Source organism: Camellia sinensis, chromosome 10 (assembly GCF_055761805.1).
Source record: "Camellia sinensis isolate YWXY chromosome 10, ASM5576180v1, whole genome shotgun sequence".
In the NCBI taxonomy this organism is placed as follows: domain Eukaryota; kingdom Viridiplantae; phylum Streptophyta; class Magnoliopsida; order Ericales; family Theaceae; genus Camellia; species Camellia sinensis.
Genome location: NC_138970.1, coordinates 160,419,840 through 160,438,855, shown reverse-complemented (window position 1 = coordinate 160,438,855; position 19,016 = coordinate 160,419,840). Strand labels below are relative to the sequence as shown.

The 19,016-nt window shown below is 33.3% G+C and overlaps 1 pseudogene; it reads left to right on the top strand.

The window, feature by feature from the left end:
* The first annotated feature begins 14,137 nt into the window (after positions 1 to 14,137).
* LOC145800820 (F-box/FBD/LRR-repeat protein At1g13570-like) lies at positions 14,138 to 18,625 on the top strand (annotated as a pseudogene).
* Positions 18,626 to 19,016: the final 391 nt, after the last annotated feature.

Genomic DNA, 19,016 nt, shown 5'->3' with positions numbered 1-19,016 from the left:
TTTTCCCTTATAAGTAATTACTTTCATAACAAATTTAAATTTTCTTGTATTTTCCTGTTTTTTTTTTTGCAAAAAATTGGAAGCTTAGTTACCATATTATTATGAGTTGTATAAGAAAATTAATATTCTTATAACTTCTACCACTTTCATGCTAAACAAACTTCGATTTTTATTTTATTTTATTTTATTTTATTTCACTTTCTACCATTTTCATCCTAACCAAACCGAGCCTTCAAACAATGGATGCTAGTGTAATTTTAAAAAATATAAGGGCATTATCTGTATTTTCAATATACCACATGGGTGATTTGTGTAATTTACCGTATTTAGTATCTCTATCTATCAATATGATTCCAGCCTCTCTCTCTCTCTTTCTCTCTCTCTCCTCCGAAGAGGTAGCAATCTACAGCAGACAAAGAAGAAGAAGAAGAAGATCAATGAAAGGAGTGGTTTTTCTTTATCTTTTCAATCTCTGGTATTTCTTACTTCTTATTTTGCTTGCTCCTTTTACCCCTTGGGGAAAGTCTGTAGTACATTTTGTTCAAAAAAGTACGGTACATAAAAAATCAATGGCTAGGATTGAGCCACATCATTAAAAGTGACCTGAAACAAGTCACTTTTTATAATTATGAGCTAAAATCATATTTCTTCATAACTATAATCAAATTGATCATAACTTAGTTATAACCACATCTCATAACTAACACCATTTTGTCCATAACTAATATCACATATTTCATAACCACATTTCATAACCAACACCATTTTGTTCATAACTAATATCACATATTTCATAATCACAATCATAATCACATATCTCATAATCAACACCACTTTGATCATAACAAATATCAGATATCTCATAACCATTGATCACATATCTCATAACTACTACCCACATAAATCATAACCACATCTCATAACTAGTCCCTTTGAGTCATAACCAACATCACATATCTCATGACCACTAGTCACATATCTCGTAACCAACACCTTTTTATCATAACCAACATCACATATCTTATAATTAACACCTTTTTACTCATAACCACACCACTTTGATCATAACCAACATCACATATCTCATAACTACTAGTCACATATCTAATAACCAACATCACATATCTCATAACCACTAGTCACATAACCAATATCTCATAACTCATAACCATTAATACATGTAGCATAACCACACCCTTTGACACCACTTTGCTCATAACCGTTAACCACGTATCTCATAACCACTAACACATATAGTATAACCAAACATTCTTTGACATCACTTTACTCATAATCATTACCCACATATCTCATAACCACCACTAACACATATAGTATAACCAAACATTCTTTGACATCACTTTACTCATAATCATTACCCACATATCTCATAACCACTAATACATATAGCATAACCAAACACCTTTGACATCACTTTGCTCATAACAATTACCCACATATCTCATAACTACTAACACATATAGCATAACCAAACACCCTTTAACACCACTTTGCTCATGACTATTACCCACATATCTCATAACCACTAACACATATAGCATAACCAAACACTCTTTGACACCACTTTGCTCATAACCATTACCCATATATCTCATAACCACTAACACATAGAGTATAACCAAACACCCTTTGACACCACTTTGCTCATAATCATTACTCACATATCTTATAACCACTAACACATATAGCATAACCAAACACTCTTTGACACCACTTTACTCATAATCATTACCCACATATCTCATAACCAACATCACATATATCATAACTAATAATCACATATCTCATAACCAAACACTCTTTGACTTATAACTATACCACTCTGCTCATAACCAAAATCGCATATCTTATAATCACTAATCATATATCTCATTACCTTTACCCACATATGTTATAACCACATCTCACAACCAGCACCCTTTGTTTCATAATCAATATCACATATATCATAACCACTAATCATATATCTCATAACCATTACCCACATATAGGGGTGTAAATTTGGCCCACGAGCTCGCGGCACACCCCAAGTCCGCTCGTGCCCTGGGTAGGCCCAACTAAGCTTGAGCCTAAACCCAACCTAAGATATGTGTTCTAGAGCCCGGCCCGACCCTGGTGTGTTATGGAGTGTGACCCATCCCATGAGCTTGCCTCGAAATTTTCTTCCCCATTTGGCTTGACCCGACCCCAATGGCTTCCTGCCCCCCTTGTCAATGCAATGGTCAAAAATTTAAATCAAAACAATTTGAAAGAGTCATATAACCGTTAATTCCACCAACAATCAATTTTTATTTTATTAAATTTTTTTTATATATATAAATTAACTCCTCCCTTCCAAGTCCTATAAATACCACCCCTCTCACATTTTATTTCTTACAAACAAATCTGTCTCTCAAACTCTCATTCTCTTTAAACTCTCAACTCTCTCAATTAATTTTAAAGTGTCATCCCCAAGTGACAATTGCAATTGATTACCTATCTCTATTTTAGATTTATTTTTAGTCATGGTATCTTCATTAAAGATAATAGAAATAATAATATACAAACGATATACTTTTTAAAATATCTATATACACTTATAGACATATATATATATATATATATATATAATTTAACTAAATTTTAATAAAAAAAATATGCTGATAAAAATTATCTATGACGTGATTTTATTTTGTTGTACTAAATAATTTTTCTCCTAAATTTTTTTCTCCACTCAATTTTCTTTCCCTTGATTTGTCCTAGTTATGCCTGAGCTCTCTCTATTTCTTAATTAGACTTCTCTATTTTGCTGAAATCATCGAACGACCATCGTTGATAGTTCTTCCTCATTGGATTCTTCTTCTCTATACTCTTGTGTCTCTGCAATAGATCCTTGAACTCCTCACTATTTTCTCTGTCTATTTCAACACTATTCATTCTGGTCATATTTCTCTATCTAGTAAATGCATTTATCTCGAAACTCTAGCTCTTTCACATTAATATGTCATACATATACAAACCTTTGGCCGTAGTTATGATTTTATCAATTTGTACATATGCTATAGAACTGTTGGGATATTTTTTTCAATTAACTTTTTGGGATATTTATCGGTAAATCCCATCCAACAGACAGTTGCACCAATTGGTTCCAACGTTGCATCTGTTGTTCTGATTAGTCCTATTAGTGGGGAAATATCTTTGTCACGCCCTCAAAATAAACCCATTATATATATCATTGACATGCATTATTTAATGAAAACATTTTATTAATTCATTCATCAGAGTATTACTAAGTAAAAGCATTACATGTAACATTGAATAAATTGCCCAACAGGCTTACATCTTTCCAAGCCAACACTTGGATACAAAAATATGAGTTCTAACTCAATACTAGAAAAGCCCTAGGCTTGAATGTTTACATGTACTAATAAATAAAGACAAATTAACTAAAGATAATCTTCTTCAAAATCCAGAAGCCCAAACCCTCCCAAGCTAAGTCCTTGGAGGTAGCTTATCACCTGAACCTGAAAATGATGTTCCCATAAAGGGTGAGCCACAGCCCAGCAGAAATATACTAAACCAAATATAAGCATTGAATAAAGTAATAGCATTCAACAATTGGTTAACCAAGATAATCAGTTATATCTCTATACAGTTTCATGATATTAATGTCTAAGATACGTTTTACTTTTCAACATTATCAATATGGCTCAGAACCTGGCCAAACTTACAACAGTGAACCATATATATATCAAATTCACATTCTTCCAATATCAACAAACAAATGAGACTCAGGCTCAAATCAAAACACTTCATACTTCCAGTTTGATACACATTTTAGTGCTGTATCAATAAAAACACTTCAATATAGATAAGCACACATAAAAGTGATGCTAATGGAGTCCATCCCCTATCTCCTCCCAAAACAATATCCGGTTTAGAGGTCCATCCCCTATCTTCCCCTAAACCGTGGAGTACATCCCCTATCTCCTCCCACACAAAACAATGTATGCAAACACATAACATATACAACACACAATCAATACACATAATGTCAGTATTAATTCAACAGTCAAGATTAATGACTTAATCAATGATTAGTTTCAGTTATCCCTAATCCACATGCAGAGTCTACAACAAGCACGACTATCCTCCACCGATAGTCCAAAACAGTTATTTCTAGACTTGGAAATAAATATACCAACAATTTAATAGACGAGTGATTTAAATTAACCAACTACGCCATTTAATCAATGAATTCCCCATTTTCATGAATTAAATATACAAATTAACTTATTAATTCAACTAGGGTTTTTCCCAAAATTATCAAAGTAACCCCAACATATCAATATACCAAAACTTAGAACAAAACCTATAAAATGGAGTAGGAAATCCCTACCTCGAAGAAAAACAACCCAAATGGAGAAGACAGAGATGAATACCCAAATACCAAAGTGCTCCAAATTGCCAAATGTTCAGATTAAATGGAAGCCCTCGACTCACTCTACCTTTTTAATGAAGGATCTAGGGTAGAAACACACCCTAAGTGGATCAAATCTAAGAGAGAAGGTGAGTAGGGAGAGAGAGATGTCGGACCTAGGGTTTGGAATCAAAAAGAAGATGAAAAAGACTGATCAAAACCCGCTGCTGCGTATATAAACTGGACAGGCTCGCTCGAGCGAAGGCATGGTCGCTCGAGCGACCAGACACAAGAAAACCTCGCTCGAGCAAAGAAAATCTCGCTCGAGCCAAGAATGCAATGCTACAGGTCCATACTGGACGCAACCTCTCGCTCGAGCGACCAAACCCTAGCTCGAGCGAATAACCAAAAACAACATCTCGCTCGAGCGACCAACAACTCGCTCGAGCGAAGAACCAAAATTCTGGACAGCAACACTAGGTTTCTAAACCCAACCAACCTGAAACAAACCTGCCCAACACATCCTATAACTCCAAATAAAAAAATAAGGGACAACAACAACAAATATACAATAACAGAATCTACGGAACCTAAGTCCGGATACAATAATCCAATGGGAAAAGACCGGGGTCGCTATAATCTTCCCATTTGATCCTATTTCTCTTCTTTGGTAACATTTAGTGGTCAATTATACCCTTCCTTTTCTATTGGGATGTTTTTGGTGGGATTAGTTGTGCACATTTGGCAAGTCAAAAATGGTAGTAGAAAATGTTTCCCCCATTACGTTAGGGTTTTGTGATTGTTGTGACGAGGTGTGTGGGAAGTGCTTTGTGTGCTGGACTGACGAAGAATCGAAATTTCGCTGTCGACATTCCTAGAATTCTGAAGGTATGGTTTGTTTTTGGTGATTGCGTGTTAGGATAGCTGTGTTGCGTACATATGTTAGTTCAATTGTATGGTGTGCCACACCAAGGTCATTTTAACTTCAATGGCTAGTCCTCATTTGTCTATGTTGGGCACATTCGTATTCAATGTTTTTATTGGGTTCATGTGTTCAAATCAGTGTGTATGGTGCCACATTGGGGTCATTCATTTTAAATGGGTTGTTTCAGTTCAATGCAAAAAGCACAACAAGCCTTAGTGTACTTACCAATGTTGTGGCACCCAGCAAACACCCGAGCCATAGTCCAAACCTTTAACATACAGGGGTTGTGGCATATGGCCAACACCCATTCCAAAAACATAATACAACACCAAATAACACAGACACACGCGTAATCAACTTAATGTAATGCGTTCAAAAAGGAGTAAGCTGTGGTATTTGTGTCATTCAACAACAGAAAGGACCAAATAGATCATAAGAAAAATTATAGGACCAAATGGAGCACAATTTCAACATTAAGGATTTATTGGTAAGTTTCCCTTAATTTTTTTTCAAAATTTTTTTTTTCAATTAATTTTTTTAATTAATCTTTTTTTTTCAATTAATTTTTTTTTCAATTATTTTTTTAATTAATTTTTTTTCAATTATTTTTTTTCAAATAATTTTTTTTTCAATTATTTTTTTTTTTCAATTATTTTTTTTCAATTAATTTTTTTTCAAATATTTTTTTCCCAGTTAGTTTTTTTTCAATTTTTTTTAATTAATTTTTTTTGAAATAATTTTTTTTCAATTATTTTTTTAATTAATTTTTTTTCAATTATAATATGTGTGATCCTATTGTCATAAATAATAAAAATAAATATAAATATTTTAGGCCTGAACAAACATATTTTTTAGTTTATATTTTGAAATTTTTTTAAACATTTTGTTCAACCAAATGCGTCTGTAATTTATGTTTTTCTAAAAATAAACAAAAATCAATTTATAAAATTTTTGTTAACGTAAACCAAAAACATAAAAGTTACCAAACGCTATCTAAAATTTTGTCTATTATGTTTACGCCAATTTATGGTGTGATTATACATTTTGTAGTTGATGAGTAAAATACCTTTTTTTATTTATTAATTTTACTTAATAAAAATAGATGAGGATTTATATTAAAAATAAATAAAAAAAATTTGAGTGTAAATTGATAAAATTATAAATTAATAATTTATTTTATTATAAGACTCTAAATGTTTTAATTTTTTTATTATGATTATTACATAATTTCCCCCAAATAATTTCCTTCAAAAATTTGGAGCAAACATCAATTTTGTGAAAATCAAAATTCCCTCCTTCCATGACAAATCCCTCAGACTTCCAAACATCTTCAAAAATTTTCACAAAATTTCCTCCTTCCATGACAAATCCCTCAGACTCCCAAACATCTTCGAAAATTTCTCTCTCTCTCGGTCGTTGCCACTGCCCTTGCCACTGCCGAGACCTGTTTTGCTTTCGCCGCCGCATCCTCCACCACGGAGAAAAGCTCCCAAAGCTGTTGACGAAGATCTTTATAGGATCACGCCGGAGCTCCTCCTCGCCAAGCACCGAAGAGTGAGTTTATTCCTCTTCCCTTTTCTTTTCCTCGTTTTAGCAAGCTACATGCCTTAATGTATGTCTCTCTCTCTCTCTTTCACTCGCTCTGCAACTTGTTTCTCTCCCTTTCTCTATCTCCATTCTATGAAACCCTAGACCTAAATCCCCTTCTTCGAAACTGCCCCTTTCACCTTTGTGAACTCACTGAGTTGGTTTATAAATTAGGAAAATATGATTTGAATAGGTTTAGGTTTTTTATGTTTGTTACTTGTGTTGATTCCATATATATATATACTTGAAATTTGGCTTGTGTGTGAAATCTGATGTGTGAGTAATTGAATTTTGTACTCATGTAACTGATATGAGACTAATTTTTTATTTGAAATCTGTTTATTTGATTTTCTAACAATTACTTGAAATTTTTTATGTGTGAAATTTTCTTTTCTAACAATTACTTGAAATCTTGTGTGTGAAATCTGTTTATTCATGTAACTGATACACTTGAATTTTTTTTATTTTTCTAACAATTACTCTTGTGGTGGCTTGATTTTCCTATGAGAAACAAAATTAAAGTGGTTTGGATGTATTACCTTTAGCAATTTTCTGGGAATTGTATATACTGAGAAACGAATGGATATTTTGATGTTACTGTATAAACCCATTAAGGTTTTATAGTTCACAAGTTCACAGACAAACAATTGGATATTGTAAGTTCATGAAGATGCATTGATAATTCTTTGTCACATTTCCCTCCCTAAATCCCTCCTAAAATACTAGATCCAAATACAACCTTAGTTGACCAAACAATGGATATTGTCAATAGTAGTATACCTGTAATCCCCTGGTAAGATGGGTATAATTTTCCGAATTGGCCAAGTAATAGAATCTTCAATGGAATTTCGTATCATGTCCTACATAAATAAAAACGACAACTGAAAGTAGTGACCAAGAAGGGAAAACGATGAAGAACTCAGATATTGAGGAAGAAGAAAAAAAAGATGAATAGAAGGCAGACGATGTTTCAGAGGAACAAAACCCATCAACGGTTGCTGCTACTGGTACAGAGGTCTTTGATAAAGTGGCTGTGTTGTCTTCTAAAAAAGAAAATGTTGATCCACCATTAAAGAAACAAAAACCCGGGCATTCACAGAAAAAGAAAAAGGAAAGGCAAAGGATGTTTCAGAAGAACAAAACCCATTAGTGATTTCTGCTACTGATACAGAGTCCTCTGACAAATTGATTTCACAAAAGCCCAAATTGATCTTAATATTCCAGAATCAGAAACAGAATCAGAATGCAGGTAACTGCTGATACAGAATCAAAATGCTGCTAATATAGACCTTCTTCATGATGTTTTTCTTTTTCTTTTATTTTTTTCCCTCCCTATACCTTTTCTTGTTCTTGGACAAAAATGGATGAACTAAACACAAGTTTCTTCATCTCACTGGGCTCCATCTGGAAAGTGATTGCAAGGAGGTTCAAGCATCAACACCAACTTTTGTCCACTTTATATAGAATATTTTTGGAATAAAAAAAAAAAAAACCTTAATCAATCAATCACAATTTTTTGCCTCCAATAAAAAGTCAGCGACATAATAATTGCAAAATATTATCCAAATAATGAAGTAGGTTGATAGACCCAGACATGAATAGTAGTATGTTGCCATTATGAAGCAAAGCCAAATCAAGATGTATCATACGACAAAGGTCCACAGACACCTTGAAAAGCAAAAATCAAAACATAATAGTATTAATTAGGCGGCATTGAGGTGCTTGGCAATGGTAGCAACTCGTCTTTGTTCGCTCCCACCACCTTATCCACTACCTTTCCTTCTTTCAAGATCATGAAAGTTGTTCTAACAACTCAAGAATTTGACCAACTTGGTTCTCCATTTTGACCAGTCGCTGCTCCGCAAGTAGTTGGCTTGGTGGTGTTTTAACTTGTTCTCCATCAACTGGCTTGCGTTTTCCTAACAACTCAAGAATTTTTCCAACTTGATTCTCCACTTTGGTTAGATGTTTCTCATCCTCATCTTGCCTTGTGTCCTTGTGGCCTTGGACCAAAAGGGCATGAATTTCAATGACTTGTTTCTCAACTTTAGCCAATGGGAGTCATCATTGTTGTCAATTCTTCCCTGGCTAAGAGTTACTGCATTTGACTTTTCAACAATGTTAGGGAAAACCACCTATTCACACATATACAATAACTTGTTAATGTCACAGGTGTAATGTAAATTGAGTTATAATTATAAAAAATCATGTGTTGTAAATATTTACCTCAACATTTAAATATCCTCCCAAAGCTTTAATTTGATTCAAACCCTACTTAATTTCTGAATTACCCCAATAGGATAAGCGAGGGATGGGGTTGGAAGTAGCCACCAACTCCCTTTTGTGAGCAAATTGTTCCAAGTAAAATAACTACATTGAAAAAAAGAAGAAGAAGTCATTTTAATGTGTGTTAGACAATATGCAATAAAAAATAATAGATGAAATAATTACACATGAGGGAGAGGTACCATTAGAAGAAGCAAACAGCCGCACATAGCAGACCGCTCTTTTACCTTGGCAATAGCAATGCGATCGACAAGAAAATCAAGTGTATGCTTTGCCCAATTGAATTGACTGATGGACTCAACATTCTTAACCATTTGAATGAATGATTGGTGTACGCCTGCCTTTGTGGTGGGGCACAAGAGGGCTCCAATGATGTATAAGACAAATTTCCTTTTAAATTCGGTTCCAGCATCTTTTGTTTCAATCAGATAAGATTTTAGAGAAGTGAACGGAACAAATTTATTCTTCACCGCAAGTTCATCACATAGGTTTGTAATTTCATTTACAGACTCTGTTAACTTCACAAGTAGACCATTGGAAGGTAATCCCATCAACTCATGAACATCTTCTACGGTGAGAAGCATTCGAAGACCGTGGACATTCAATGAATGATTTGAAGGATCAAAGTTCTGAACTAACCAATGGCACAAGTCATGATCTATGTGCGTGCACCTAAGGCTTAGGATGCCATGAAACCCCATATCAGTCACTGCTTATTGTTGTGCTTTGTCCAGCCTTCTAATAATCTTACAAATCGATGTAAGCTTAATCCGGGTTTGAATTTTTACTTTTGGAGGCTTTTGTTGGACCACAGTTTTTAATTGGGCATATCGTTCAGATTGCAGCTTTCCCATTTGTATATACTTACTTTTTTCTTCTTCAGGAAGTTGGTTCCATTTGTCCCCAGTATCCTACATTGCATGCATAAAATCATATGAACAATTACATACATGCTTACAAGTACAAGAGGAATGCTACAAACAATAAGAATACGTTGCACTTACCTTCACATCTACTTTCATTTGGGTTTTTTTTACTCCATTGATTGTTCTTGGCTGTAAACATATGAAAATGAATATAAGAATTCGTATAATGGAAAATATATAATTACATACAAATAGATATTAACGAAATACCAAAAGAAAATGCGTGGAGTGATCGGGCGCTTTGGAGGATCAGTCGGTTTATCCATCAGGCTTCAATCAGAATTCCTTGTGAAGAAAGACAAGAAAAATAAACTCATAATATCTTCGATTAGGAAAAAAAAACAAACAAACAAAAATTTTAAAAGTTACGGTACATTCATCAAATGCACAACATGCACACATGAATGGATTTGTTTTATAATAATGTAGTTAACAAAGACTATGTTTCCTATGTAAAAAGGAAAGACACTAAAAAAAATTCTAATCATAAACAAAAAAATGATACCCCAGTAGCTTAGTTCACATTATCGTAATAAACAGACTAAAGAAGTTAATTTTTTTAGACGAAATTTGTAATTTGGTAAGGAAATTTTTTTGTCGCAAAAAGGAGCCAAATATTTTGGCACCATACAAATTGATAATAAAAATGACATTGTTTTTTATTTTATTTTTGGGACTATTGTAGAAAAAAATAAAATTTTTAGCTCCTTTGTTGCTTCAAGTCTCACTTTAGGTGTACAGTCAGAAGGTTGAATATCTTTTTTAACTGGTTTTACTTGCTTTGGTTTTAGCTATATTGTGGTTCACTTTCCCATATTTGATCTTGCTATTTTTTTTTTTTTTTTTTTTATTCTCTGCATGAGTTTGGGGATGGCCTGAACCACATAAAGCACTTAAAAACTCTAAATGTTTAGGGAGGCAATTTGTTTTTTAGAATACAAAATACAAGAAATTAGAAATCGGAGAATGATTTGATACAGATGTATTCAGTAATATACATACACTAACTAAAGATTGATGCACTAAGGACCCTTGCTTACTGCTATAACCCCCTGCCGCTCACAATTGAATCTTGGGCTGTGAATAGAGCTTCTCTTGTATTAATGCTATGCTTATTATTTGATTTTATTATTTACATTTATTCTATCATTGATACTTTAGATTCATAATAAATAATACTAATATATGAGCACTACTACAAAATTGGTTAAAGGTCACAATTTTTAACTTTGACCTTAAACTTTTAATATCAGTTTTTTTTTTTTTTAATACAAAAACTGTGGTGAATGAGGGTGTGACTGTACAAGTTATATCATAAATATTTTGCCTTTTAATTTGGCCATCACGCATACCATATAATTTAAATATACTGAAGCGTAGAGGACCTTGCAGGACAAAATATGTACCTGTCCAAGAAGTAGTTCAGCAACAACACAACCAGCAAACCAGACGTCAATAGCTGTAGTGTACTTCGTCGATCAAAATATAAGCACAGATGTAAGAGGTATTGGGCTTTCCTTTTACCTGCCAAAAATAAGGAATGAAGCATTTCAACCAAAACACAAAACTAAGAGAGACGGGAAAAAATTAAAAGACATAAAAGAACATGCCAAAACTTTAAAATTTCCAAAATGAAGTTATTATTTGTAAAAGAGTTAATGAGGTGGTGGGAAAATAGTATATATGAAAGGGCACCATTACAGATGGAAAAATGTGAAATAATTACAATCACACATGAGGGGTTATAGAACTCTAATAAGTATATAGCATATTAATTAGGATACATGTTAGAGTGTAAATCCTTTGGAAATTAGGCCAAATGTTATAATTTGCATATGGTACACATCTCAAAAGGGGTGTAGTAGCATGACCATACATACCACACATAGACCCATATAAACTTTAGTTTAGAATGAATCAATAAATCAAAGACCCCAAAAACAGAAGAACAATAATTTTTTAAAGGCATTTCTCTGTTTCATGTATCTTCATGCTCTTGTAGAAAAAGCAATAAACAACAAAGAAAAAGGTAAGAAAAAAAAAGAAAAAAAGAAAAATAAGAAGTAAATTAACAATTTAGTGTCTTTGAAGTTTGAGGATTTTGAATGAAAATAGGTTTTTCTTGAATCAAGTAATTTTGATATTTTTTTTATTATTTAATGGAAAATTGGATGTGTGTATTTGCTAGTTCGATATGCGCTCAGATGTGTTATTTGACATGAATGTTGGGGGTAATCCTATTATCACTCTAGTTCAATCCAGATGATTTTTTATTTTTTTATATTTTCTTTATTAATTTGCTTGTGTTTATCATTTTTACTGTACTAAATTTAACTTACCTTCTATGTCTTGGCCTGTGCTCATTGAAGGTTTTTGTTTATTTCTCATTTTTTTAAAAGCTTTTGCATTACGTATCCTTATCATTTTGTTGAGTTTGTACAAGAGGTCTACAAGTTCCACCTTCAGGTATCATTCCAACAAAATGGCATGGCTAACTAGATCATATGGTTGGAGTCCCATCTCAAATAATCACATGGCTAACTAGAGCTTAATGATTCTCCTAAAGAGGGAAAGAAAATTAAATTCTAAGCTTAAGAGTTCAAATTCAGCTAAATTGCATAAATTGACAATGGAGATTAGAGTCAACAGTAGTTTACAATCACATTTACAGTACATTGTAGTATAAGATTTCAATCGTTGATTTAAGTTCTTACATCTTTGATGGGGGCTTGAATATCCAAATAAATCATAAACTCCAAAAACATAAGTACAACAATTTTTTAAGGGCATTACTCTATTTCAAGTATCTTCATGCTCTTGTAGAAAAAGCAATAAACAACAACAATTAATAAAATTATAGTTGCAAACAACTTTAACACAGAAGAATATTGCCAAATAATATACTTGGTGCCACAATGCGAACTATCTGAGAAAGAATACATAGAAGCTAAATAGATTAAAAAAAAAAAAAGAAGCAAGCATTAATTGTGTTCATAGGCTATGCCAATGACTGTAGAGGGTAAAATACTAGATTTAGTACAGGGTAGCTATATCACTAGTTAACCGAAAACTTAATAGGTAACAATGTTAATATTACTCATTCCAAAATAAACAACACCTATATTAAGAGTCATACAAATAACATAGTGACTTGTAACATTACATCAATTGCAAGCTTCAATAGCAAATATTCAGTTGGTAGTACAAACAAACGGATAAACCAAACGAATATTACCATTTGCACCAAGAATTTAATCTGCATCTGTTATGCAAAATAAATGATTGGTTTTGGGTCTCATGGTGTTTTTTTGTAAATATCTTTACGTTATGGAATCTGCAAAAGCCTTTCTTTTGGATCATCTTTATAGATTAATCTCTCATCAAATAGTGAACAAAAACCAATGGAGCATTTGAGATTATGATTTGAAGCCCCTAAATTTTGAAGCATCCTCCACAACTTTTTAGCATGTTACTCCCTCTTGAGTTTAATCAATCAAAATTGTCATCAAGAAGTAGCATTTCAGATTATGATTTGAATTTGCAAGTCAGAATTTTCCATTATAAGATTCTCTCCTTAATTTCTTTTGTATGGCAATGAAAATTTTACTAAAAAGCATATAACAAAATGATAATCTAAGATTGCTTGGGCCTAATAATTTGCAATGGCTTTTGCAACTTCTTGTTCTTCCTAACTACATGCTTCAAAATAATCAACTAAAGTTCTTAAAGGGCAGTCTCTTTGATAACCAACTAAAGTTTTTGTGTAAAAAAGAAAGAAAAGAAAAGAAAAAAAAAACAAAGGAATCATCTCTTTGATCATGTTTTCAATGAGAATGATGGGGCAGAAGCACCTTTGACCTTGTCTTTTAATGTCTCCTCCAAATGAGAGATGCAAAAGACCATGTTGTAGAGAAAACCTTCACCCATTACTGAGGCCTAATAATTTGTTGCTTTTCCACTATACTAACCCTATCTATCCCTTGTGTGGTGCTAATGGGGAGGACCATGATCACCTACTCTTCCAATGCCCTTTCTCCTCTAAGGTTTGGACTGTTGTGCTCACCAAGTGCAATGCTAATTGGCAGAGCACAAATTGGTTGGGTCTTATTGAGGTTGTGGCTAGAGATCAAGAGACTTGGCTTCTGTTGCATTGTGTACCAGATCTGGATGGAGAAAAAAAGCAGAATATTTAGCAATGAGAGAAAACCTGAAGAGGTTATTCTGCAGAGCATTATTGGTATGGTCAAATATAAGGCTTTTGCCCTTAAAAATATCAAACAGTCTTGGAATGATAGCTGGTTTCTTCAAGAGTGGAGGTTGCCTACAACCATCTTTAAACATTGAGGGGGGTGGTACCTTTTGTGGGTCGAGTGAAGGTGAGCATCTATTGAGGGTTGAATGCGGTGAGCTTCTATAGTGAGATGGTTTTGATTGTTCTACTTAATGTGTCTCTGTTTTGCAGGTATAGAATGATGAAGCCCATAAATGAGAGTTTATTAGTTCTCCAAAAGTGGGTTGAGTGATGGCAGCCAGAAATTGAGTGCTAATGTAATTGTTTTTTCTTGTGTGCTATTGCAGGTTTATATAATTACTGGTACTGGACAGGGGATGTTGTTGGTAAGGGTTGAGTGAGGGGATCTATAAATTGGAGTGTTGAAGTAGTTTTTTTTTTTTTTTTTTTTCTCACTCATTGTACCACTTTCAAAACCAACAGCCATGGAAACCCATTTGAGGCGAAGTAATGAAGGCGGCGGTGGTGGAGGTGGCAATGATGGGTTGACTAGGGATTTCTTAGGTCTTAGAACAATCTCTCATAGGGGGTTTCCAAACATGGCTGGGCTTGATCATATGAACTCACCATCATCTTCATATGATCAGCAGAACCAAAATCAAACACCATGGCAAGGTTAGATTAATATATATTATGGGTGAAGTTTCTATTTACATTTGATTTATTGTCATGAGTTTGTTCTTGTTGTAATTCATCATTTATCTGTTCTTCTACATAATAAGAACACAAGCAACTGCAATTTGTTCTTTTCATTTAGGACTGTTTTTTGTTTCTTTGCATTTTTAATGTATTCAATGTTGCCTTCTTGATCATTCTTTTCTATTTACTTGCTGTAAGTAATTAAATTATAGAAATTAATACAGAACCGAACACAAATTATATGAATGAATAAGATTTTACAAAATTTGTTTGTACAATTTCACTTTAAAAAAGCTTATCTATTCATATATATTGTAATCATCAATTATGCGATCACTTTTTGTATAAACTTAATCTAAATCAGTTTCTCTATTGTTGTTTCATTTTCTTTTAGAATTTTTAATAATCTTTGGACTTCATGCCGTGTTGTTCTATCTGGGGCATATAATCAATCTAGACATGCCCTATTAAGAAATCAAACCAAGATTGAAGCAATTGATTGTAAAACTCCATTACCCTAAGAAAAATAAAGGGAGAAAAAATTCTCCCAGAAAAAAAACCTATATGGGTGTTGTTTGTGTGTTGGGTTGTTCTTGAAATGAGACACATGGAATGTGTACAGGTGATGGCAGTATAGCTTTGGATATGCTGACAAGAAAAATTCTTGAAATGGGCATGGAATCAAAGAGAGGATGATTTGGGAATGTGATCAAAGAAACAGAGGATGATTTGGGAATGTGATCAATGACATTGCTGATTCTAGATATAATCAAAGAGAGATTGAGAAAGAGCCAATAGTTGGATTACAAATTTTGATTTTTTTCAAAGGAAAAAGTTGATAAAATAAAAATTAATATAAGATATTCATTCTTCACAGTTAGAGTTCTGAAATCAAAGTGGCACAGCTATTGGATACAAATGTTAATTTTCATTGAGAACCAAACTTAATATTAGATATTCAATAAGGGTTAGGGTTTTCAAATCAAAAGCCCTAATGTCAATGAAGTTTAGAGTTAGAAACAAACCTGAGCTACAGAAAATATGTCTTGGAAATATTCGATTAGAATGGAAGCAACTAGTTCTTGACGTCGAGAGAGTGAGAGATTATGAAGAAAGATGTCAACACTGAGAGAATGATGGCCCCGACGCCGACGGGGCTGGTGGTCTTCGGCAATGGCTGAAGCTTCGGCTATGGTGGAAGAGAGGAGGGAGGAGAAGAGAAAAGCAAGAGCACGAGCCAGAGCAAGAGAGGGAGGCCAACTGACTTGGGACCGTTGGACTACTCTGATTTACTTTGCTTTGTGTTTGGTAACCGGTTACACCGGTTGCCTATTTGAGAGTTAAATTATTTAAATAATTTAATTATGACCTGGTTATGAAGTAATATGATATAAATAAATAATTGAATATAACTAAGTTAAGAGTTAATATGATAGTAGTTATGACAAATATGATATTAGTTATCATATAAAATCATATAAGTTCATAACTAAATGTATGGTACATCTAAATGTACCATAGCATCACCCTTACCTCTTGCTTTATTCTTTTTGAACATCAAAGTTTGGATTTTTATATATATAATTTTAATCCTTCTTGTCTGTACATTTCGTTGTTTGAATGATCAGATGACTCTGGATATGGGTTTGATATCTTTAGTATTAAACATGTTATGAAACATTGGAATTTGGGTTAAATTTTGTTGATCACCGCCAGTGAAATTGTAACAGAAAATTTAGGAAAACCCACCTTTTGTTTGTTGACAAAAAAGGATGCAAAGAAAAGAAAATCAGCTTTTGAATCAACTGTTATGCGTTATCTGTGTCATCTAAAGAATGAAATTTTCAGTAGGTTTAATCGAAATTTTTGTGTTTGGCTCAGAAGAATTGGGGTATGTTTTTTGTCTGCAGTTCCCGATGAGTAGTTTTTATTTTTCGTTCTTCTATTACCTAAATTTTCTCTGCAACCAAACAGAGGAAATTTTCATGGGTTTGGTTCAAATTTAATTGATGGATAATTCAAAAGACTCTGTTGATGTTTTGTTTTTTTCCTGCCTGTAGGCAATTCAGCTGATGAGGATTTTTTTTTCTTCTATTACCTAAATTTTCTCTGCAACCAAACAGAGTGGGGATAATTTTTCCATGGGTGTGATTCAAATTTAATTCAGCAAAATCCAAAACTGTCGATGTGTTTTTTTTTCCTGCATGTAGGCAATTCAGCTGATGAGGATATTTTTTTTCTTCTTCTATTTCCTAAATTTTCTCTGCAACCAAACAGAGTGCGAGGGGAAAATTTTCACAGGTTCGGTTCAAATTTAAATGTTGTGAAATCCGAAAGACTGTTGATGTATTGTTCTTTTCTTTGCCTGTAGGTAATTCAACTGTAAACTATACATGGATAATGTTTTAGGGCAAGATTTGATTAGTGATATGCCTTAAAGTATTATAGAAACCATCCTAACAAAGCTTCCGATAAGGGATGCCATAAGAACATGCAGTTTATCGAGTAAATAGAGGTATAAATGGGCTAACCTTACTCAACTTGTATTTGATGACAAGTGTGTAACGCTTTGTAATGACAAAGGAGCTGTCGAGGACAGCCTTGCAAAGTTCATTACTTGGTTTCTTTTTCTTCATGATGGACCAATTCAGAAGTTCGGTTTGTCAAGCGCATACTTGCAAAGCTCACGCGATATAGATCAATGGCTGCTTTTTCTATCAAGGAATGGTATTAAAGAATTGATTCTTGAATTAGGAGAAGGCGAGTGGTTTAGGGCTCCTTCTTGTCTTTACTCCTGTTGAAAATTGATTCGTTTGGAGCTAATTCGATGTGAATTGGACCCTCCTCTGACTTTTAAAGGATTCTTATGTTTGAAATACCTCTATCTTCAACAAGTTTTAATTGCCCCCGATGTTGTTGAAAGTCTCATATCAAGTTGCCCTCCTCTTGAGAGTCTGACGTTATCGTATTTTGATAGTTTAGCTCTTACTATCTGTGCTCCGAATCTCAAATACTTATGTTTGGAAGGCGAATTCAAAGACATATGTCTTAAAAACACCCCATTTTTGCTTGCTATATCTGTTGCTATGTATATGACTGATGATATTGCCGAGCATTTTGAACAAAGTTCGAGTTGCAACTTTGACAAGTTTCTTGGCAATGTACCATGCCTTGAGAGACTTATTGGACATATTTACTTCACCAAGGTAAGACTTTACGATATTTCTTTTTTATTTATTTAGGTACTATGGAAAACATAGTCAAGTGCGTAGTCGTGGCCAAACAGCTTTCTTATGTTATGGTTTTTGTCAAGTATTTGAGTATAGGTAACGACCTAGGAAAACTTCCAGTTGCATATAACCATTTAAAAAGTTATTGAATTGTATCAAGTGAGTTTTGACGACATGAAAGAGATACTGGTGGTTCTTCGTTTGATTGTGAACTCCCCTTGTTTACAAGAACTTCAAATCTCGGTGAGTAATCTTAAACTCATTAAATATTTTATATTTCAGATTACAATGGCCATTCACTTGTTTATTTCCTTGAATTGATTGATATAGGGTTCTTCAAATACATCAACTGCAGTAGAAGCTCCTGATTCAGATTACAAGCTCCTACTTCAATTCAAACGTCTAAACTTACCTTAATATTTTGTAATTATTTTCTTAGATTGTTCAAGGTCTTTCTAAGCTTGTTCCAAGTCAAGTGTCAAATCATGCATGATGGCCGAGCTCCATTTAATAGTCACATGAATGTCATCTAAATCTGAGAATAAGAGAAATTAATTGAAAATTTGGGAAATAACATGAAGAGATTTGAATACGAACAATATATATAATTGATTAAGGTGTATCATAGAAAAAAAATAATATTTTATTTTAAGATTTAATATATGTTGTCCTTATTAATAAATTCACATTAAAATATAATAAGAATTAAAAA